This window comes from Myotis yumanensis, unplaced genomic scaffold (assembly GCF_028538775.1).
Source record: "Myotis yumanensis isolate MYYU_CA2020_CCGP unplaced genomic scaffold, mMyoYum1.0.hap1 SCAF_6, whole genome shotgun sequence".
NCBI lineage: Eukaryota > Metazoa > Chordata > Mammalia > Chiroptera > Vespertilionidae > Myotis > Myotis yumanensis.
Genome location: NW_027223757.1, coordinates 49,209,254 through 49,233,465, shown reverse-complemented (window position 1 = coordinate 49,233,465; position 24,212 = coordinate 49,209,254). Strand labels below are relative to the sequence as shown.

At 40.6% G+C, this 24,212-nt stretch overlaps 1 pseudogene; it reads right to left on the bottom strand.

Moving 5' to 3' along the window:
• Positions 1-1,181: 1,181 nt before the first annotated feature.
• LOC139012848 (annexin A2 pseudogene) overlaps positions 1,182-24,212 on the bottom strand; it is a 64,633-nt pseudogene continuing 41,602 nt past the window's right edge.

Below are 24,212 nucleotides of genomic sequence, written 5' to 3'. Positions count from 1 at the left end.
AGAATATAAGTTCAACTGTGTGTAAGTTATATCTTGTTTTCCTTTGTATTCCTGTTGCCTTGGAATTGATCTAGCATACAATTAACACTCAAATACTATTGAATAAAGTGTCTATAAAGTTCCATACATTGGTTGGGCAATAGAAGTACAAAAGTATAAAAACAAACAAACAAAACAGATTACTTTGAGAACAGAAATCATATTTTGAATAATCCACATTTTGCTCTTGGCTTTAAAAAAATGTTCTCAAGAATTAAAAAGGGTAATAGCCTGAAATAAATTTGAGAAATTGCCTATTGTCATTTTAATTTAAGCAATCTCCAAATACATTCGTGCACTAAGGACTCCTACCTGTTCTGCAATTTGAGGAGTCAAGTCCAGTCTGCCAAACTTGTAAATGGAAACTTCTAAAAAATGAAACACCTATTACTATCTCACAAGAGCATTCCATTAGAAAAGCTGCAGTGTAGCGTGATGAGAGCAATACAATAGGGTTGGGTGAAAGGACTGGGGTGTGGCTGTAAGAAAAGGATATCTGACATGCAGTTGAGGCATTATGGAGAGTGTATCAAGAAGAGGAGGTATTTCAATACAGTAGAGACTGAAGGAAAAGTGTGTGCAAAGCCATTTACTTCTGCCAGCACTAAGTACAGAGAAAGGCAATGATTCTTGACACTTATCTATACTAATAATAGCTTAGGGCAGGGGTGGGCAACCCTTGGCACGCGTGCCAAACATGGCACGCCAGTAACTTTTGCTGGCACTCGAAACCCTCTCTTATAATCTTCCATTTACAATTTCTTTCTTAAATATCGACTTTTCAATTTTTCAGATAAATTCAGTGTAGGTGCATCTTAGATAAATAAATAATTTTACCTAACAAGTTATCTTAAAGACCATAGACATGGATTGACGAGAGAGGGGAAGAGCAATTTCTATGCCTCTGCCTTAAATCTCCCTGCCTTCCTAGATCTGACCAGTGTTTTGGTTTCATCCACATATGCTTGTGAATCTTTGTTCTCAGTGATGAATTTTGTTAAGTCTCATAATAGGAGTAGCCTGACGGATGAAAGTAGTAGCGCATGCATATCTCTGAAGGTCATGAAATATAAACCTGATGTAAAATCTCTGTCATCAGTGATGCAGCAGCAAAAGTCCCACTGATAATATCAAACGGAGTCATAAAGTTTTCTGTTGGACTATCAGTGTACATGTATACATTAAAAAATAAATGTATTTTTCATCATCATATACTGTGTTTTTGTTGCTCGAATGAATTTTATTATTTCTTCAAGGTTTTTCACATACGTACACCTTAAGAGATATCAAGTAGGCATAACATGTTCTCAAAAAATTAGGATTGGCACGCAGAAGAATTTTGAGTCAGAGTTTTTGCTGGTTTGGGCACGCACTCACAAAAAGGTTGCCCACCCCCTGGCTTAGGGCCTTCATGACCATTTGGACAACGGAACAGTGGCCCCGGGCAGCTGGGGTGTGGCGGTGAGAATGACCACTCCATCGCTGGGTCCCTTCCCTAGCCCGCAGCTCCCATCCCCCATTGGATAATGGGGAACTAGGGATGGGTGACAGGGGACTCAGGCCATGCCAGGCCAATGCCTCTGCCCCGCCAGTCCTCCCCTCCCCCACACACAGAGGGCGACCCTCGGTTGGGATGGACCCGCGAGCTGGGGGGAAAGGCGGACCTCTCAGACCTCTCGGTCCCTCCGCTGGCCTTCAGGCTCCAATCCCTGATGGCGAATGGGGAACTGGGGGAACCCGGGGTGGATGGCAGGGCATGCGACAGCCAGGCCAAGGCCCGCCCCGCCATCACTCCACATACAGAGGTCCACCAGCCCCAAGGCAAGGCCAGTGAGTGAGGGGAAATGGGAGACCTCTTGGTGCCTCCCCCCGGCCCACAGGCTCTGATCGCCCATGGCATACCAGTTTTAGTGGGAAGAAGATACAATAGAACAGCCTGGAAAGGGCAAGTCTTTTTGCTTATTGATTCTTTATCCCTGGGCTCTAGAGAAATAATGGCCAGGTCCCCTGTTGGGTCCCTCGGAGCCCTATCTCTCCTCCTCTGCTCAGCCCTGCTGATCAGCGGGTGTCCCAGAGCAAGAGGAGAGAAAAGCTGGACTTAGCAACGCCACCCACCCGAGGGTTGGGGGTAGCCGAGGGCGTGGTGACTTTGGAGTCACACAGACTCTGCCAGTTATACCTGTGTAACCTCTCTGAGCCTCGGTTTCTTCATCTATAAAATGGCTATAACAGTACCAGACTCGATGGAATGTTACAGGTGTGCATAAGATTATGCACGTAAGGCTCTCAGCCCTGTGCGTGACAGGTACTAAGCCTCACTGTTGTCACTGTGATTATCTGCGCCCTGCCCTCACTGGGCTTATGAACCCCAGTGTTTAACTAGCAATGTAGGCAGGTGTGGAAATTGCCTGCTCCGTGTCCTGGGGCCCCTGGGAGAAGACCGCTCTGCAATATGAAAGCCCTGAGGGTCAGGAGTCCAGCCGGGTGCGAGCATGTGCTCCCTGCGTCTCCGGGGCAATACCCGCTGCCTTCCCTCTCTTCCGGGCACTGTCCTGTCCTGCCTCAGTTGTCACTCACGCTGGGAATTTCTGCTTCTTCTGTGTGCACATCTGGTCCCCAGCAGCCCCCACTCCGTGTGCCTCCCAGCTCTGCCTTGCACTTGGGCAAATCACTTAACCACTCTGCGCCTTTGTTTTCTCATCTGAAAGCTGGGAATAACAGTGCCACCTCCTGGGGTTGTGGATCAAACCAGGTCACCAGGTGAAGCACTTAGAAGAGTGCTGGGGCCTGTTTTAAGTGGCCATTCAGTGTCAGCTGTTCTGTCATTACTGTTGAAAGGTGAGTCTCCTAGGAGTAGGGGTTCTCTGAGGAGCCACTGTCCTGTTGAAAAGCCTGAATGAGAATCTTCAGCCTCTTTCAGAAACTATGAGCTCATTAGCATAATAAATCACCTGTGAAGGACCTTTTGACTCCTATAAGCATTAACAACAAAGAGTAAAAAGCCCGAGGCCTGGATGTCTGTCCTGTATATCAGTAAGTTGCTGGTTAGGTTCCCTGTTAGGGCATATGCCCAGATTGTGAGCTCAATGTTTCTCTCTTTCTCTCTTTCTTCTTCTCCTCTCTCAAACAAATGAAAACATGTTTTAAAAAATAAAGTTAGAGGTGAAGCCATTATGGTCCCATGGCTGCAAACTAGAAGAAAATATAACTCAACAAGAATAAGAGACTCTTAAAAAAAAAGAAGTTATAGCAATAAAAATAACAGAATTCCAATGAGGAAGAAAACAGGCATCTAAAGGAATCCATGTGGCTACAGGGGAAATCACTAATGAGCCTAGATTTTAAAAGACAGACTGGGGAAAATGTATTTGCAGCAAATATTAGATAAATATTTGGTATCTGTAACATATAAGAGCTCACACAAATCTTATATAATAAAAGCCTAATATGCAAATCAAACTGTGGAAGGACCTGTGGAACAACTGGTCACTATGACATGCACTGACCACCAAGGGGCAGATGCTCAATATAGGAGCTGTCCCCTGGTGGTCAATGCACTCCCACAGGGGGAGCGCTGCTCAGCCAGGAACCAGGCTCACAGCTGGCTAGTGCAGCAGCAGTGACAGGAGCCTCTCCCACCTCTGTGGCAGTGCGAAGGAGCAGTGAGCCAAGAGATAAGGAGCAGCAAGCAGGCCGGTGGTAAGGAGGGAGGGGTCCTGGACTGTGAGAGGGCACAGGCCAGGCTGAGTGACCCTCCCCCATCCCCCACCCCCCAGTGCACAAATTTCGTGCTCAGGGTCTCTAGTTCTCAATATAGACTATCCCTGACAATGATAATTACTGACACTTTCTCTTTTTGTTATATGTTATTTTATTCAGTTCTTACATGTCTGTGAACACTTTGATCCTTCCTTTCTTCTCTCCTTCCTTCCTTCCTTGCTTCCTTCCTTCCTTCCTTCCTTCCTTCCTTCCTTCCAAGTATTATCAGCTCCACCACCAATAATAATAGTAATAATAATAATAGCTACAATGAAAATAATATATGCCAGGAAGGTGTCTACAGGATTTTCGTGTTTAAATCCTTTAACTTTCACAACAACCTTGCAAGATAGAAACTATTATTATCCTCATTTGGTACCATAGTATTAATGAGATACTCAGTGCTTCATTGTACTGCGACAGAGAGATGTTACCTAGACACCCAAGATCACAAAATGGCAGAGCCAGATCCAGCTCAGGACATCTGGCTTCAGCACCTGCATCCTTTAATATCATCCTTTACCACATGCAGCACCAGCCTGGGTATGTGCATATGCTGGTGAAGGTACAGACAAGTTCCTTACCCTGGTCAACTTACAATCTGTGAAGAATATTGATCAAGACAAAAACTAGCAAACAGAAAACTAATCTCAAAATAGAACTCCACCTCTCCCACCCCGTACTGAAATGTTTAAATCAGTGAAGCAAGTTGAGCACAGGGAAGAGAGGTGACAGGTGATAACTGGCAAAACAAGATCAATTGTATTTTACTTTGTGTGAAGATCAACTTTCATTTCTAACATCAACATTTATTTTTATGAGTTTTGAAACACTTTACCTTAATAGGTTATGATAACTGTGTCTCTGTAGTTAATGTGATGAAGATGTAAAAGTGGGACAAAGGAGTTGGGAAAAGAATTAAGAAGTTAACCTCAGCAAGAGCTTACATTTTGCTTGGTAAAGTCCCTTCCAATGCTTTCATCTTTGGTCCAGGGCAAATAAGTTCGGGAGTGAAGCCCAGATGACTAGAGTTGAATAACCACTTAAATTGGTCTCCAGATACTTGCCAGCCTTCCAATCTATGGTACATAGTTTTGCCTACCTCCTCTCTCATCTTTTTTCTTTAGGGTTCTGAAATAACTTTTCTCCTCCCATCCTCAACAAAACTCCCATCCTTTTAGAATGATTAATATATGTTACCCTCCAAAGTAAATATTTTTTCTAGCTTCCAGTTTCAGTGCTTTGGATATAACGAAGTCTCCAGTGGCTTGGTCATCTTTGCTGTTTCCCTTATTGGAGGGGATCCTTCACCCTCACCTAGTCTCCTAATTATTACAAGAGTTTGCTCCATCTATTTTCTTTGTTTCCAGGGACCAAAATCACAATAATGATTACTTAATCTCTTTTCCTACTAAGCATTTCTGAGGATGACAAAAACTATTGTCAGTAGAGTGGTCTAACCATTGCAGCATTAAGGCAAGATGTGATTGTGCTGCACACAACCTTGAGAATTACTGTTTGGAAGCTCCAAATTTGAGCCAAATCCATGATAATATAAGTGAAATATTGAAAAGCAAGTATTTAATGCTGTCCATGTATGCTCCATTTTTACAGTTAGATATAAAATATAGTCAATAAGATAAAAATCTAAGATAATAACATCAACAATGCTTTAAGCAAGTATATAGGACCACAGGCCTTAACCAAGAAAGTCAAATTCCTTGAGCAGAACCACTCATTCACTTAAAAACCTAGAGAACAGATCATGTGCCAGGCCTGAGAATACATGAAATATAATTTTTCTCTGTAATTGAGGCTATTCAATCAACTCTAAATTTGCCATCACATTCTCCGCCCCAGAGAGCGCACCCTCAATATGTGTAAAAGAAACCTAAACTTTAAAGAAGTCCAAAGGAAAAATGAATATGGCACTTACTTAAAAAGAAACTTAAAGCCTACTTCAAGCTCGGCCGGTGTTGCTCGAAATTCTGTGCAAGCTCAGCTTGGAGGATGATCGCTCCACACCCGTAGGTGCATATGGGTCAGTCGTACAGTCACTCAGCAAAATATCGGGGCTTGTTCTGGATACAGTGGACCAGGTTCAGGAAAGCATTTTCCAGGTCTCCCTTGACCTCCTTCTTGATGCTCTGCAACATGTCACAAGGGCTGTAGCTCTTGTACTTGTCAAATACTTTCTGGAGGTGGGACACGGTCATGATGCTGATCCACTTGGGAACATCAGTTCCTGTCTCTTCACTCCAGCATCACAGAGATCCCGGGCATCTTGGTCAATCAGCTCATAATCGATGACAGAGCCGCCCTCTGCTCTTCTACCCTTTGCGAGGGCAACATCAGCTTGTGGAAGTCGCCAGATGTATCGGAAATAGTGTCCTTCTCCTGATTAGTCTTGTGCATTTCCTTGTAGACTCTGTTAGTTTCCCACAGCTCCTGGCTGGTCCTGGAGCAGATGATCTCAGTGAGAGAGTCCTCAGTGCTCAGCCCTGTCATGGAGGTCTTCAGCTCGGGAGCATCGTATGAGCAGGGATTTCCAAGAGGCCCAGAGTCACGGTCTCCAGGGGCCGGACAGGGCTGGCTTGGTGCTGATGCAAGTTCCTTTTCGGTCTTCCCTAGTAGGCGAAGGCACTATCCCGCCTCTGTTCATTGCTGCGCTTGGTCAAAACCTTGACATGGTGACCTCATCCACCGCTTTGGTCTTGATGGCCGTTTCAATGTGCAAAGCGTCCCTGTGGGCATCGAAGTTGGGGTGGGCTCTGATTGACCCATACACACTTATGGGTGTGGAGCGATCGCCCTCCAAGCCGAGCTTGCACAGAATTTCGAGAACAGGAGACACTTTGAAAGAAGCTGGGCCGGGCGCCAAGAGCTGAGTGTCCCCAGATGCGGAGCAGGAAATACTCTTTTAAAAACTGAGTGCCCTGGTCGGTGTGGCTCAGTTGGTTGGAGCATCGGCCTATACACCAAAACGTGGTGGGTTCGATTCCCAGTCAGGGCACATGCCCAGGTTGCAGGTTCAATGCCTGGTCAGGGCATGTGCAGGAGGCAACCAACCGATGTTTCTTTCTCACATTGATGTTTCTCTCTCTCCCCATTTCTCTCTCTCTTTCTCCCACTTCTTCTCTCTAAAGTCAATAATAATTTTTTAAAAACTGAGTAAGAACAAGTTTAATATTTATTCTCCAGGAAAATACATAGAATCCAACAATAAATTTTGGTTAATCTTCAGAATGTTGTCAACAGAGTATGTAAACCAACTGAGTTTAGCACATCATACTGGACGCATTTTTTTTTCATAGTATATATTCAAGGCCACCTTATAGAATTAATACCCATTACTCAAAGGACAAAACAATACGACCAAATGTGTAGGTGTTTAGCTATTCTTCAGCATAAGACATTTTACAAAAATAGAGAATGAATATCCATGCACACTCACTAAACCCATTGAGTACTTTAGGTCAAGAAGTACATAAATAATTTATATTTTCCACTGAAGTACTTTGCAATGTTATCCAATTTACTGAGCACATACCATCACACATAAATGTTTGGAATCTCATTAAAACATAATATGACTCTACTGATATATCAGCCAGATTCTGAATTCTAGAAAATCTCTCCAATTTTGGACTATAAAAACAGACATTAATATTATAAGGAAAGCTTTAGTGATATATCTGCTCACCTACTTCTCTTGGCCCATGAGTTTATACTGTTTACAGGGCCTTTCTACCAATAAGATAAAATAAAATAGAACCACTCAAGGGATTTTTTCTCTAGAGCCTAGTGTGGTTTAAATTTCATGTATAGCTCCTAAGCACAGTGTGAGAAAAACACATTTTGGAACAACAACAACGAAAAAAACCCTTAGAAATAATTCAATTCAAGGATGTCATTTTAAAGATGAATAAATTCAGCACCGGACAACTCTCCAGCAGAAATTCTTAGAAACATTGTGATCTTACTTTCTATGTGCCATTAATAAACGGGTTTGCAACTCATGGGATCTTGTCACTTGGTTTCATAAAATTTACATCATCTTGGATATTCTCTAGAAATTCTAGTTCCTCGGAGATTAATGTTCTGGCTCTAGTGACCATCTTGTTTTATGATATACTACAGGGATATGCTGTATTCCACAGTCCTTATGTTAATTAGGGCAAAACTGAAATTCTAAAAAAAAAAAAAGGTGTCAGTTAATAGACAGAATACTCCAAAGAGCCTCAGTCATATGTCTGGGAGACATTTGGTTTCTTACCAAAAACACAGCCTAGGACTCTAATTGTAGCTATTTTCTTTTGAGAAATGGATAGTAAATGACAAGATGATACCTAATCCTCATAACACAAAGTCATGAAATTTATTGATCCACCTCAAAACTGCTGCAGTTTCCATATATCAGGGCTTTCAAGTAGTAGCGCTCTCTCTGTATATCATGCACATTAAGGTTTTATTAAAAATTCAATGAAATATTTATATCTCAGTTATAAATCCCTGATGGGGAGATGAATGCAATCAAGACATAGTGATTTTCCAATGTGAGTTTATACATAGAACATTTTGTCATGGCAATGAATGCCCTTTAATGCTATAAAGAAAACAGTTGTTAAGTGTCCTACTTGTTACATGGGAATGACTATTTGACCACTGTTTTAATTCTTCTCCTACTTCACCTCTGTCCTAGCCCCATTCCTGTCTGAAGGCTAAAATTGATTTATAAGAAAATTCCCATAGGGACTATTTCAAATCTCCCTGGGCAATTTTGAAAAACAATTTAAATTTCCCCAGGTGATTCAGAAATAATTTTATAATAATGCATAATAAATTTTATGCAGATTTTAAAGCTGTAATTTTTTCTATTAAAATTCCCAAGATAACATTTCTTACAGTAATTCCATTGTGTAAGTACAAAGGCAATTGTCAGTAATTCCAAATGATGTCGATATTTGAAGACAAAAATATCTGTCTGTCCTGAGTTCCACCAGCAGGGCTCCCATCATGCTCTTCTCAGGGGCAGCATTCACAGACAGCAGAAAGTGATGGGAACGGGGACACTGACACCCAGGCCAAGGGGCTCTCGTCCTGAAAGTCACATCTGGATGATTCAGTTCTATGTTTAAAATTATTTAAATGACTACAACTTTCTAGAAAGTATGTTCAGAATTTAAGAGTTGTTTGTATTTGCCTTGAATACCAATAAAATCTTGAATAAAACTGATTTCCAAACCAATAATCTCTTTTATAATACAGTTTTATTTTTCAAGTGCATTTCAGTAAACATTTAAAAAATATTTTGCAAAACATTCACTATATTCCTGTATTATTAACCTGCCTTTCTACTTTTATAAGGTAGAGACTTAATAACTCTTAAAGAAGAACTAAGTGCCATATTAAGTTTTCCTTCAGACTTCTTTAAAGTTTAGGTTTATTTTACACATGATGAGGATGTACTCTCTGGAGGTAGAGAATAATGAGGAAAGAGCTAATCCTATAGAATAAAAGGGTAATATGCAATTAGACCAAACGGCAGAACAACCGAACAACCAATCAAAGCATAATATGCTAATGATATGCAAAGGCTGCTAAACCGCTCTCTATGATGTGCACTGACCACCAGGGGGCAGACGCTCTGACCTGTGGGTTAGCTTGCTGCTGGGGTCCTGCCGATCGGGACTGAGCAAGATGAGCCAGACATGACCTGGAGCCCTCCCATAGTCCATCCCCAGCCCGAATGCACTGGTGGGGTCCCTCAGCCTGGCCTGCACCCTCTCACAATCTGGGACCCCTCAGGGGATGTCAGAGAGCTAGTCCCAGCCCAATCCACCAGGCCACTCCCCTTGGGAGGGCACCAGACACAGGGCTCATGGCTGGTGAGCGCTGCTGCAGCAGCGCAAGCCTCTCTGGGGACTGATTGGGCTCAAGCCCGCAGCAGGCATAGTGGGGCCGGGATGAGTGGGAGCGACAGGTAGGAGCTGCAAGCAGCCTTGGACTGTGGGGTTTGGGCCTGATCCCCTCAGGCCACGCAGAGAGAGACCCCACCCATGCACGAATTTGTGCATTGGGCCTCTAGTATCATATAACTGTCATCCGTATAGATACGCATAGTAAGCACATTTGAAGTGGGGTGTGTTCAACATCCTGGGAAAGAAAAATCAAATAAGATCGTTTTTAAATCACAGTTTTAAAAAATCAAGTTCCACGGGAAGAAATAAGGGAGTATAAGGGCAAAATAGAAAAGAAATATTTTATTGAGACAGTAAAGCTCACCCCTCTCAATAGTTTTACCATCTTTTTTTCTTTAAACTGCAAAAACTTGAAATCTGTTAGAAGCATGGCCAAATGTTGTGCATCAGCCTGCCCCCATTACAACAATGTCCTAGCAGAACAGCAAAAGCCTGATGTTGTTTTTTTCAAGAGCCATGCTTACCCTCCATAAATGTTGATGTAACCGTCCTTCCCTGTACTTCTCCCATTTCCCCTCCAACCTGAATTATAAATTAAACTGATTTCATCTCAAGTCTTGCCTTTCTAAGCAGTCTTCTCACAGATTAATTCTAGACACAACAGACTACTAGCTGAGACCTTGAAATAAAATGAGAGCGGTGAGTGAAATGTATAGGGAGACTAGATTTCGCATTTTTCTTTGTTTTTCTTTTTTTATCTAAAAAAAAAAAAATTCTCTAACTTGCTTTATCCAATGCCAGAATTGAACAAGTATTAGAATTTCTCTGAAACCACAAAATCACAACTTCTAGAATAACTCAGATGAGTGTTTCTTAAATCTGATTATTTTTGACGCATTTATTATTTTATGGTTGCATTGCTAGATATCTCTATTACTCTAATAATTATCTCAAGTCTAGCAGAACCTTTTAATCTAAAGAAATCATAGTTGCTATCTCATGGATGATTTTGTGGAGGTCAGTACAAGGAAAGTATATTTGCTGGAAGTATGCTTGATTGTCATTTGTTTGCTTAAAGGATAATGAAGCTTTAGAATATAAAAGCAATCCCTGCCTTCATTTCTCAGCATTCACTGCTGGCTGAAAATTGGTGGGAAACTTGGCTGTTAGGGCAGCCTGTATTTTCCTGGACAATTTCCAAAATTTAGATGAGTTGTTATTAAAAGTAAAGTCTGCCTGGTTTTCATAGACATATAGGTTCTGATTATGCACTTAGGACAAAAATTATATAACCTTTCTGAATATCTTGGCTACTTTTCAAATTAGGTTCAAGCTAAATAAAATAACTTTTTTTCTGGAAGTTTCTGTTATCTAATATGTATCATAAAAATATATACATGTTTAAATGTAAAAGAAGAAAAGAAGATAAACTCATGACAGTCGGTAGTATTAGCTAGGTAAAGGAAAATAGCTTTCCATAAATTAAAACATTTTTCTGTGTTCTATGTACTTTTTATGCCTTCACTATATATTTTCAAACACCTTTAACATGCTAAATCTAAAGCACAGTGATAGACTTTGCAAAGATGTGAGAAATACAATGCCTGGCCTCAAGTCTTCATATTTTGTTAAAAGGTAACATGGATTATAAAAAAAAATGTTGTAGGATGCAATTTATACCACCCACACAGTAAAAGACAAACAAAACAAAAACTATTATCAAGGAGGAACAATGATATTCAGCTAGGAGAGCTAGGGTCATCAAGGCATGTTTTGTGACTGAGCCTTAAAGAACACAAAGACTTATAATAGGGAGAAATCTCAGTGGGTAGCATTCCAGGTGAAGAAAGGAGCAGGAACAAAGGTAAAAAAAAAAAAAAAAAGCAAAGGATGCACATAAAATACTGAGCAGTCAGTTCAAACTCCAGAGCCTGACCTATGGCATTGTTCAGGTTAGCTATTTGCTGTGTCCTATGTAACAAGTTACCCCAAACTCAGTAGCTGAACACACAAATCATTTCATTGTCAATGAAGGTTCTGTGGGTCAGGAATTGGAGAAGGGCTTAGCTTGCAGGGCAGGCTCCCAGGTTCCCATGAAGTTGCAGTCAGACAGTAGCTGGAGCTGGAAAGCTGTGGGGGTGAAACAACTGAGAGCTGACAGAGCATCTGCTTCTCCTTACGTAGTGTCAGGGCCTCTCCATGTAGTCCCTCTGTGTGGGCTTCCTCACAGTATGGTGGTCCCTGCGAGTCAGATGGCTGACAGTGTGGCTGAAGGCTCCACGAGCAATCATGCCAGGAGTTTGGGTGGAAGTTGGTTCAGCTTTTATAATGTAGTTTGGGAAGTCCCACAGAAATCCTGCATGTTGCACATGTCACATCCCATTGTTTACAAGCAGATCATGAACCTCCCTAAATTGGAAGGGAGAGGAATTAGAGGCTGGAGGAGTGGCAAGGCCCTGAAGACGATGTGAAATAGGAAATAGTGTTATTGTCGTAGGAAAATACAAACTGCCATAGACATTGTTCATGACCTGATCCCAGCACATCATTTCCAGGTGTAATTCTCTCCATTGCTTCCTGTACAGCCACGTATCTTCTGTCACAGGGAACTGTTTGGAATTATAAGATACTAGAGGCCCGGTACACAAAAATTTGTGCACTCGGGAGGGAGAGGGGGGGTCCCCCAGCCCGGCCTGTGCCCTCTCTCAGTCTGGGACCCCTCGGGAGATAACAACCTGCTGGCTTAGGCCTGCTCCCAGGTGGCAGAGGGCAGGCCCAATCCCTAGGTGCAGCCCCTGGTCGGGCTCAGAGCAGGGCCAGTTGGGGAATTGGGACGCAGCCCCGTCATGCACAGAGCAGAGCAGATCGGGAGGTTGCGATGCCACCCTCAGTCACGCTCAGGGTAGGGCCGATTGGGGGGTTGGGGCACCGCCCCCTGTCACACTCAAGGCAGGGTCGATGGGGAGGTTGCGGCGCCACCCCCTGTCACTCACAGAGCAGGGTCAATCAGGGGGTTGGGGCGCTGCCCCCTGTCACTCACAGAGCAGGGCCCATGAGGGGGTTGAGGAGCTCCCCCCTGTCACTCACAGAGTAGGGCTGATAGGGGAGCTGGGGCAGCGCCCCCTGTCACCCACAGAGCAGGGCCGATCAGGGGGTTGGGGCACCGTGACTGTCACACTCAGGGCAGGGCTGATGGAGAGGTTATGGCTCTACCCTGTCACACACAGAGCAGGGCTGATCAGGGGGTTGGGGCGCCGCACCCTGTCAAACACAGAGCCGCAGGGCAATCAGGGGATTGGGGAGCTCCCCCCTATCAGGCACAGAGCAGGGCTGATCAGGGGGTTGGGGCGCCTTCCCCTGTCACGAACAGAGCAGGGCAGATAGGGAGGTTGTGGCCCCGCCCCCTGTCACTCACAGAGCCGCAGGCGATCAGGGGGTTTGGGCGCTGCCCCCTGTCACGCTGATCCCGGTGCCTGGAGCCTCGCTGCTCCGCTGATCCCGGTGCTGGGAGGCATATTACCCTTTTACTATATAGAATAGAGGCCTGGTGCACGGGTGGGGGCTGGTTGGTTTGCCCTGAAGGGTGTCCTGGATCAGGGTCGGGGTCCCCACTGGGGTGCCTGGCCAGTCTGGGTGAGGGGCTGAGGGCCGTTTTCCGGAAGTGGGTGACTGAAGCTCCCAACCGCTCCTTGTTTTCTTTTTTTGTTTTCTTATTCTGGGCCAGCTTTAGCTCTGAGGCCTCGCTGCTGAAAACATCGATACAATGTTGTGGTCCGGCTGGCTTTCAGTCCGGTTGGTTTCTGGGGTTTTGTTTAGCTTCTTATTTGCAACATAGTACATAGTTGCTTAGAGTTGCAGCTGAGAGGCCGGCAAGTTAGGCGGGGAATGTTGGAGTCCGCAGTCACTGGAGCAAGCAAGCCTCCCTGTTCACTTCAATGCATGGCTGCCGGCCGCCATCTTGGCTGACAGTTAATTTGCATAAGGATATGCTGATTAGCCACTGGGAAGGGTAGCGGTCGTATGCTAATTACCATGTTTCTCTTTTATTAGTGTAGATTACTATGCTTTTGCATATCTCCCTGCCATGGAGACTGGTTTCTCTGCACGAATTGCTCCTTCCCCTTGTGTCTAACCAGCAACACCCTACCCAGCTTCACATCCGGGCTGTCCTACATGTAGCCTACCCTGTCTCTTGCAGAAGGTCTGTGGCAGCGGTTCTCAACCTGTGGGTCGCAAACAATGAAAATACATCCTGCATATCAGATATTTACATTACGATTCATAACAGTAGCAAAATTACAGTTATGAAGTAGCAACGAAAATAATTTTATGGTTGGGGGTCACCACAACATGAGGAACTGTATTAAAGGGTCGCGGCATTAGGAAGGTTGAGAACCGGGCTCCTCTATGGCCCAGAGGAGTTAATTTTTTTAACTTTTAAAATTTATTTTGGTATAATATAGATAACATAAAATTTACTATTTTAACCATTGAGTGTACAATTCAGTGGCATTAAGTACATTCACATTACTTATTGTGCAACCATCACCACCATTCACCTTCAGAACTTTTTCATCCCAAACAGAAACTTGGTATCCATTAAACAATAACCTCCTTCTGCCCACCATCACCACCGCCCCTGGTAGCCACTATTTTGCTTCCTATCTTTATGAATTTGACTATTCTAGGTATTTCATAAGTGTAACATGGCTTTTTTCACTTAGCATAATGTTTTCAGGGTTCATCCCTATTGCAGCATGTTCTTTTCAGGCTGAATAATATTTCATTGAATGTATATACCGCATTTTATTTATCCATTTATGCATTGATGTACATTTGGGTTGTTTCCAACTTTTGCCTGTTGTGAATAATATTGCTGTGAACATTGGTGTACTCCAGAGATGTCCCACATTATTCCTCTGAGGAAATTTATCATGCTGTATTGTAAGCATTTTCTTACATGCCTGTTCAGCATTGTTTAAACCACCCCAAACACCTTATATATTAAGTTTACATACTTTGAATTATTAATTTCTACATCTCTGTAACCTACAACACAATAGGTGTTCAATAAATATTGTAGATTAAACAGTAAACAATTGAGAGAGTGTACATAGCATAATACTCGTTTGTGAATTTCAATCCTTTTTTGCCAAAGGCTTTCTCACTTATTTTATCTAAATTTAAAATCTTCACTTTGTAGAAAGATCAGAATCTACTAGATGCTATAATAATCACAGCTAAAGGAAGGCCTGATTTTCAGGAGCTCATATTTTTACATTGAGGTTTTAATTGCTTGATATGGTTTTTTTTGGGGGAAAGATCTTCACAGAAAGCAAGAGTAGATATTTTCCCTGATAGCTTTAAAATACAATGGCTTTCTGGAAATTAGATTATGATGCACTAAACTCTTAAGCTATATGAATGTAATTTGTCTTTTTCTTCCATAAACATAGTAATTTGTATGTTTAACTAGGTCATTTATTAATCTTTAGGCTTTAAGCATAGCTACTTACTGAATTTAAAAGTTGTAGGATAATTGAATTCCAATATTAATAGATATTCCTTATATAAAAATAAAGATGCAAATATTAGGTTCTTAAAAACTGAGGGGAAATTATTCCTGTGGTGTCTGTAAGATAATCTGTGCAACTTAATGGGCCCCTGATTGATAACAACTGCCAAACACCATTCTGTAGGGTTATTAGATTCATGGAGTCCAGAGCTCAACAAATTCAACATTTTATTCATATTTAAAATACACACATACTGAGAAAGGAAGGAGGTATGTGTTTTCTAATGGATTTGCTGAATGGGAAGGAGAAAATATCTTCAAGTGAGTTTTATGACATTATTTGTTCTTGGAGTTTCTGAGCTATGTTGATCAAAATATTCTGGAAAACCATTACATAGAAAATATAAAAATTAAGAGTGGTGTCACATTAAAAACTTTCAGGTCCTCACTCACATTAGTTTTCAAAGCATTTCTATGTATTTTTTATTTGTTTCCACACTTGGGTTCTCAGCCCCTAGTAAACTGTTTGCCTGACAAATCAAAGACCTTTAATCAATGTATAAATTACATATATGAATGCATAAATCTCAAATATGGCTTTTACAGAAGTAAAAATATCAAAATCATTTAAATGCCCTACAATAAAGAGTAGACAAATAAATTATGACACATGCATAAGCCAAAATATTATGAAATCATTAAAATTACATTCTTTAAAATTTTTTAACAATGTACAAAATTGTCCAAAAGGTAATAATAACTGAAAAATAAATATAGTAGTTCTAGCTTTGTTTTAAAATGCTATATACACATGCACATATATACATACAGAAATACTTTAAATATATGTTGATATATAATATTTTCCATAATTATGTATATGTATAAATATATTTTCAATGCATATTTCAACATGTTTTACCTGTCTAAATGCAAAATTAAAATTTTATGTCTTGTAATAGCATTCCATGTAACCAGTTCTCAGATTTAAGAACAATGCATTGTTATCATTATTGTATCTCCCATTAGGTAAAAGGAATAGCAATGTGTTTATGTCAGAAATATAAATCCTCTAAATGAGATATTTGAGCAAGAGCATCTTTTCAATGACATTCATAAAGTGGACAGAGCCTGAAATAAAATTGTAGGTAGAATTTCCTCTTAATCACTTGAAAAAACTTAAAAGGTATCAGTCTATGAAAGGGGTAGGGGGAGCAATTTGCTATATTGAAAAGAAAACGACTTGAAATTTAAAAATAAACCAAAGTTACCTGATTTCCAGCAGACCATCAGCATAAAGTGCGCCCGAATTACTGTTAAGCATGTGTTTTTACAATGGAAGTTATGTTGTTTCTTATTATAAGAGAATTTTCTGTCAGGCTTGAATCTTTTAAATATTCTGTTTATGGATTTCTCATTTAGGCTAATCATGAACCTAAAAAAATTACAACTCCTATTTTCTTATAGGAGAAATGTACATAGCAACCCAGCATAAGTTATGGAATGGAGCAATGTAACAAAAGTGAATATGAAATAAACCAGTATTTTACATGACAAAACTGATGTGGTCCAAAGAAATCCTCTGGCAAGCCATATCTATAAATAAAAACAAATAAAATACAAATAATATGGCACTGTGCTTTCACTGAATTGCAGACCACTCCTTTTATTATGTAAAAAGAATGTGGCCCTTGTGTTTGTGATAGTCTGATGGGCTATAGTGCATGGATTGACTTGTGCCCCTGAAAACAACTATACATTTTAGAAATCTAGGTTAAATTTATATTTACACTTTTAAACATAAATATAAAATTAAAAAGATAGACTGTAATCTTTCTAATTAAAAATGTGAATAATGAAAAATAAAACATCACTAATACTTATAAATACCTTTGAAAAGTTTAGAATGGAAATAGCAATAGTAAACTTAAGAGTCAATAGAGGAATGAACATTTGTTGTTTAAAAGTAATGTAATTATAGAATTATTATTATTGTCCATTGTTAAAGTTTCCAATAATGCTACAGTAATTTCTTCATTACACCCATCCATTGAATAAAGATTGTTAATACTTTTTAAATAAGAGATGCTTTTTAGAGTAAAATGAAAACTTAGATGATAATTATATTCTTTATATGTATAATTTCATTATGCAGGCAGGCATAAACTTTGGGGGATTTATCAAAAGACCACAAAACAGGTCTCTCCATTTTGATGTATAAGATTATGAAGGTACTCAGTGTTTATCTTCATATTTTTTTTTTTGTAAGCATCCACCAAAGAACTATTTTAGTGTTATTTCACATATACCTCCTGGATCATTAGACTCTACCCCCAAATTTAAGTCATTCTATAGAAAAAGTTACAAACAGATCTTTGGAGGATAATGCACACAACCGTTCCATGGGCTGTACTGACAATGGCAAAGGAAATCAATACCAGCCAAAGCACAAAGTTCACAAAGAATTTAAAAAGAGCAACACTGCTAAGCTAGTCATCATCTAAGTTTTACCATTTTATATGAAAGTGTGGGAGGCGGAGTGGGGCGGGGAGCAGGGATGTTGATGAACCAGGCTCCTCAGGCTCCTAGCTTTCCACAGCATCACCACCGACAATACTGAAATACGTCAAAGTCTGTGTGAAAAATGAAAACCGGTGACAATGAAAACATTCAGCTTGAAAGATATATTACCTCTGCCCCATGTTACACTTCAGAAACAATACAAAACATGATGACTAGTCCCAGAGGGAGGAAGGACTCTTTACAAGTGATATTACCATTTCAAAATATCTTCGTATAAAAGAAGAGCTAAATAAAGGCTCTGAAACATCAGAACTTCTGAGACAGAGGCTGGAATTTCTGTGAAGAGATACACCGTATTCCTGGATAGAAGGATGGCGGATGAGAGTGGAAAGGAGTCACGTTTTGCACTGCTGGGTCATGCTGAGTTGGGAAATTATCAAGGGGGTAAAAAAAAAGATTATGAATATAGCCCTAGCTGGTTTGGCTCAATGGATAGAGCATTGATGAGCCCTCAGACTGAAGGGTATGAAGTTTGATTCCAGTCAAGGGCATATACCTCGGTAGCAGGCTCGATGCCTGGGCCCCAGTCAGGGCGTGTGTGGGAGGCAACCAATTGATGTGTCTCTCTCACATCCATGTTTCTCTCTCCCCCCCTCCCTTCCACTCTCTCTAAAAATCAGTGGGGCAGGGGGAGGGGAGAGATATCCTTGGGTGAGGATTAATAACAACAACAGTTGTGAATATAAAGGCCTGAGATGTTTTCTTATAGTGAGTAGCGTGGGGTTTATTAAGCATAAAATAGAAATCAAATGTTTGTATGTCACGGCCAGAGGAATCCGCTCCCCCAGAGGAAGTGCTCATTCAGAGCCCAAAGTGCTAAACGTCTGCATGTCTGCTGAAAATACACACAATTGAATTGGCGACTCATTTCTAAGACTTGTAGGAAGCTAAATGGGGAAAGGTAGTATTACATTTCAAGGGCCACTTTCCTTTACTTTTTTTCTCCAGGCGCCATGCATGCAGCATGAACTCACTTCTCTAAAAGTGAGCACTTCCTTATGACCTAAGGAAAAAAAGCTCAGCTTTTTAATGGACTGTTTTAGTGTGCTCAGGCTGCCCTAACAAAATACCACAGCCTGAATGGCATTCTTTTATTTTCTCGGAGTTCTGGAGGCCCGTGGACTGAAGGGTCTCAGGTTTGATTCCAGTCAAGGGCACATATCTCAGTTGCAGGCTCTGTCTCGGGTGAGAGCTACAGGGCTGCTGGGATGATACAGGCTGCTTTCTTGCTTTGTCCTCACATGACAGACAGTGAGGGAGGGAAAAAAAGAGATTGCTTTCTAGTGTTTGTTCTCCTAAGAACCCTAATGCTATCAGATCAAGGCTCACTCCTTAGGACCTCATTTAACCTTAATTATTCCTGAAGGCCTTGTGTCCAAATGCACTCACATTGGGGGGGGGGGGGGGTTAAGACTTCAACACATGAATTTTGAATTTTTAAGCTTTATTAGATAAGGTTATGTAAGATATTTGCTGCAAAAGTCTTACATAACCTAACCTAGTAAAGCTAAAATAAGATGATGAAAATCATCACTGCAAAATCATTTAAACTAATTTAATAGTTTCAAAAAAACGTTACTGCGTTAGTTTTAGTTGAGTGATTTCTGCCCTTACTCTCCCCATTACTAGATATGAAAACTTTTCCATTTTGAGTAGTCACTATGGGAAGATCATTCATGTGCAGGCATGCAAACGTGTGTTTTAAACTAAATTTGATTGTTATCATCCTTGTGAAGTCTTAAAAATGACAATCTATTTTTATTTTTATGCATGTCACATCCTAAACAATTTTATTTTAATCTAGAGGCCCAGTGCATGAAAATTCATGCACTGGATTGGGGGGGTCCCTCAGCCCAGCCTGCCCCCTCTCACATTCCGGGAACCCTCAGGGGTGGGAGGTGACCCTGTGGTCAGGGGAAGGTGATGCCCCATCACACCTTTGCTGCTGCCACTTCCGGCAGTGCAAGCCTTAGCCAGTCCTGGTTACCTGAGCCTTGGGCAGCCCTGGGCAGCTGGGAAGCCGCCATCCAAGGCTTGCCTGCACCTTGAGCCAGCCCTGGGCAGCCAGGGGACTGAGAGAACTGGGGGTCTCCAGAGGCAGGGGTGGGCCTGGCCTTGCTGTGCACTTGCCACCTCGGCGGGGCTGAGCAGACTGGGCGCCGCCATCTTGTGGCTGTGGGCACTGCCATCTTTGAAGGTGGGGCAGTCAATTAGCATATTCCCTCCTTATTGGCTGTGGGCGCCGCCATCTTTGTGATGGTGTGGTGGTCAATTAGCATATTCCCTCTTTATTAGATAGGATATTTGCTGAAGAAAGAAAACCTGTGATACATTCCATAGCTAAGATACTGGCCTAACCTTTGCTTAAAGTCCTCTAGTACCCACTTTCAGCAAGATGTCCAAACAATGATCACACCCATGAAATACTTTATTGTGTCTTTTATTCATCCCAATAGAACTAAGAGAAATTATTTCTGTAAAAACTCAGTAAATACACCTTAAATTATTTTCTAGTGTAGCACAACAGAGGGTGTGACCAGGATTATACAAAATATTTCCCCCTATATTCAAAGCTCATAGCTTAGTAAGGAAATAACCATTTAAAAATTACTATTTTAAGAAAATTGGTGATATAAAGATGAGATATAACTACTTTTAAATTTTCAGATAGGCATCGTTTTTCCTTTAAAAATATATTTTGTGTACCTAATCCTTCTTACAATGTTCCCATTTCAACTGTAAAGATAACATGCATCCAGCTAACTTTATTGTTTGCTGAAAAAATATTTCTACTAATTTACCCACTTGGCATAGGTTACAAGGAAATGCACATGGTTTGATATGACTTTTTTTCCCCTGTCATGCCATCCACAGGCAGGTTTTGACATAGAGGCCCTTCCAAACATTTTAGACAGTCTCAGTGGCCCTCCTTCAGACACGCTGGTGCCACGTGGCTGTCAGAAGAGTAATGGCTCTTGTCCGTACCTCCTTCCTCAGGAGACAGGCCTTTTGACAGGAAACATGGTAGGACAACAACAGGAGGGATGACTTAAGGAACGATGTTTCATTAATTCCATCACACAATTTTGTCTGTAGTCTACAAATTCAGCCATTAGACTTCTGCTGAGCAGTGCTGACTTAATTGTATTCAAAACACAAGCTTTACATTTACTTTTTAAAACCCTTTGGCAGTAGCCACTAAAGCTGACGCTGTGCTAACCCTATGACCCTGAAAACAAGTACTAACATGTCTGTCCATAGCAGCATAGTCCCCAGTAGGCTCAAACTGGTAGTTTACAAATGTTCTGTGGCCCTGGCCGGGTAGCTCAGTGGGTTAGAGCCTCCTCCTGATATGCCAAGGTTTGGGGTTTAATCCCTAGTCAGGGCACATACAAGAACCAACCTATGAACACATACATAAATGGAACAACAAGTCAATGTCTTTCTCACTTCCTCTCTCTCTAAAATCAATTAAAAAACATGTTCTTCATTGTTGCCTGGCAGCAGTAGAATGGATAATTACACTGTGCCATATCCACAGAATAGAATACTGTAAAATGAGAATGAAGAATTACAAATACATTTTTTAAATAGGAAAGAATCTCACAGGCAGAAAACAGAAGCGTGAACCAAAAGTTCAAACTGTATAATCCCATTTATGTGAGATTCAAAAAAATGGCAAGACAATCTACAGGGGTTAGAAGCCAGGAGAGTGGGATGAAGTTAAAGATGAAAAGGAGCATGAGGGGGGCTTCTGGGTGCTGATAATGCTTTGTGCTCAAGTTACCTTCACCTTGTGAACATTCAGTGTGCTGCAGACATATTACTTGTGCACTTTTTTACATATGTGCTATGATTCAATGAAAAGTAAAAACAAAACAATTTAAATGTAAATCCCCTCAAGGGTGAGTATGAGTAGGGGTAGTTAAGGTAGTTTGAAATGATCAAAACTCTGTTTAAAGTGTGTGAACAGTGAAGTTTTTAAACATCTGGCTTATATTTTTTTATAGATGCAAATTTTTAAGATCTGAAATTTTTAGAACCAGTGATTGGGCCTCCGAGATAGATGTTGCATTATATAACTAAATCATGCCTTCTCGGTTGATCGTTTTATCTGTCAGTCTTTTATCTTTTCAAGAGTGCTGCAGCCACTTTCTCCATGAAGTGCCTAATTTTCTCTTCTTCTTGATTTCTGCCTTATGTTTATCCACCCTCCCACTTCTGTTTCTTTCATTATAGCTTTAGATTTCAGAAATTGATTTTCTTGATTTTGGCTTCTTTAAAATTACTCTAAAATAAACTCCTAGATAGAAAACAAAATATATAGCATATGGCACACATTCAAAAAATCTAAACAAACATCAAAATCAATGCTCACCAGCTTACCCATTTGCACAATCTAGACAACAGATGCCCTCATCCATCGCCTTTATCCAATTCTATCAAATTTATATCTCTAAACCTCAACACAATGCATAAACATTCTAAAAATGAAGGTGATATAAACAATCCTCAAATTAAATTAGGAGATTATAAACAGAAGGAGCCAGTGTTGTTTGTCAAATAATTCAGGGTGAACATTTTGGCTAAGATAAGCTCCATATGAAACAATCTCAGAGGAGCCCATCTGGCTTCTCCGAGGCTCAATGATTAAGGACTAAAGTAGTGGATACGGATGCAAGTCCTAGAACATGCTACTTGGAAAATTTTAGTTAATTCTTTTATTATGGTGCAGTGAAAGTTCATGGCAGTGCTAGATAGAGAATGAAAGAGTCATTCAATAGGCCTACAAGATATTTCCTGGATACATTTTGGATGAGTTTTCTGTTTCATAGACAATAGAAACTAGACTAGGGTATGAATTTAGGTCAGTCTTTAAGTCCGAATTATTTTCTCTTTCTTTACCTCTATATTCCTACAGCCCAGTATAGTGCATAAAGCATAAAGTAGGCAACACAAGCATGCATAACTTGAAGAATGAATGGAGCCAAAGGGATTCAAGAGTGAATAATTCTCTCTGGGCCTAATGAACAGAACTGTGAATGGCCTATAAGTGTTAGAGACATGTGGGTGTGCATTAACAGATACTAAATGAGCACTTTAATTACCATGCTTTTGAGTCTGGCCTATATTACAATGCATTATTGTGAGGCTATAAATTATTTATATGGCTTAAACATATGCATCTGTTTTCATCCTCTTTCATTTTTCTAAGTATTAACTAGCATCTTGACAAAAAAAAGGACAAAAAAAACCCACAATTATGTGTATTTCCTCAAGATAAAGAAGAAAATATAACTCAAATGGAAAAATCAATTTGTTAAATCTATATTTTTCATGTTATAAAGTATTTTCACTTTGAGAATTACCAGGATTAATTGCCCTCATTTGTTCTCCATGTGGCAGTATCTGGGCCTTCAATAGATGTATTCCCCCTGCTCCAAATGAGTATACAATAATTTCTTAAAGCTCCTTTTGGAAACATTCCCAGATGTAAGTAAATATGTTGAAAATAAGAGAACTGAGAAAATAATGTTTTTTCAAAGGGAAATTTCATAAAGGTAACTTTTAGATGGAAACTAATTATGTTGAATTAAAGAGGAATGTGTTACCAGGGGCCTGTGAAATACCAGCACAATTGGAAGTAGTGAATGAGTACATGGCTCATCAAGACTACAGCAGGAACTTCAAACAGTACTTTGAAGATGGAAGTGGGTATAATTCCACAAAGTTCTTAAAAATAAACACACTTGGGCCCTTTGTATGGGCCTGAGCAGCATTACCCTTGGTAAAAACATAGGTGAACTGGGATCCATCAACTTATAGCCACAATCGAAAGAAAACCAATTTTGTTAATGGATACCGGTTCCCAGAAAGATTGCATGAGATTGTCATTAACTACTTAAGAAAGACAGGCAGGATGTTAGTAACTGCGGTGGGTTCAATTCTAAAGCTGTGACAGAAGCAATAAGCAGTCAACATAGCAAATGACTCTGAAATTTTTTTTTAAATTTGGGGGTAATGGTTTTCCTGAGTGCGGAAAGTCAAAGAAAAACATGAAGATAAAGTCTGCATTTGTTACAGCAAACTCTTTGTGTGTGAAGCATAAAAAAAAAGGGTCAAAATGTATCCAGGAAATTTCTTTTATGCATACTTATTGGCTACTTCACCGCCTAGTGTGTGAATGTACTATGCTAAGACCAAAAAAAGCTATCTCAGTTTGAGCCACTTAGCTTCAGTTTGTTCCACAGTCATGAATTAAACACTCCTAAATACCCAATAATTGTGACAAGAGATGATGAATGAACCCATATAGGAAAACAACTAAGAGTATATGGCTATTCAGAGTTTTCCAACCATGACAGGTATATGTGCACATAAATGTATAAACCTAG